A 442-nucleotide genomic window follows, 5' to 3' on the forward strand; every position below is an offset into this window, starting at 1 on the left:
AGCCGGAATCGCGGCCGGGTTCCTGGAACTCTCGCCCGGCCCGCCCCTGGGCCGGAGCTCCAGTCGACATGGAGCCAAACCCGGGGTTGACCCCCTCCTGCAGCACGGTCCGGTCCCGGAGGTACCCCTGCCCGACCTCCTGGAACCCAAGATGGGCAACTAGGGTCCCGAAAAGCGTGTCCCCGAAAATCTCCGCGGACCTTTCCTGGCAATATTGTAGATGCGGCACCCGGCCCAGCCACCGGGGGCAACCGCCGAAAGTGTCCGCCCTCCTGGAGCGAAGGCCCGGGCACGGCCCGTTTGAAAAACCTCATCGGGACTTCCAGGGCCGGAGCCCCGGCGCCAGGTCGACCCCGGGCCTCCCTCCCGGGGCCCAGCACGGCTCGTCTCCCCCGCGGGAGCATCCCGCCGCCCGCGCCGAAGGCCCCCGGACCTGCCCGGC

The sequence above is a fragment of the Alligator mississippiensis genome, chromosome 14 (assembly GCF_030867095.1).
Source record: "Alligator mississippiensis isolate rAllMis1 chromosome 14, rAllMis1, whole genome shotgun sequence".
Classification (NCBI taxonomy): domain Eukaryota; kingdom Metazoa; phylum Chordata; order Crocodylia; family Alligatoridae; genus Alligator; species Alligator mississippiensis.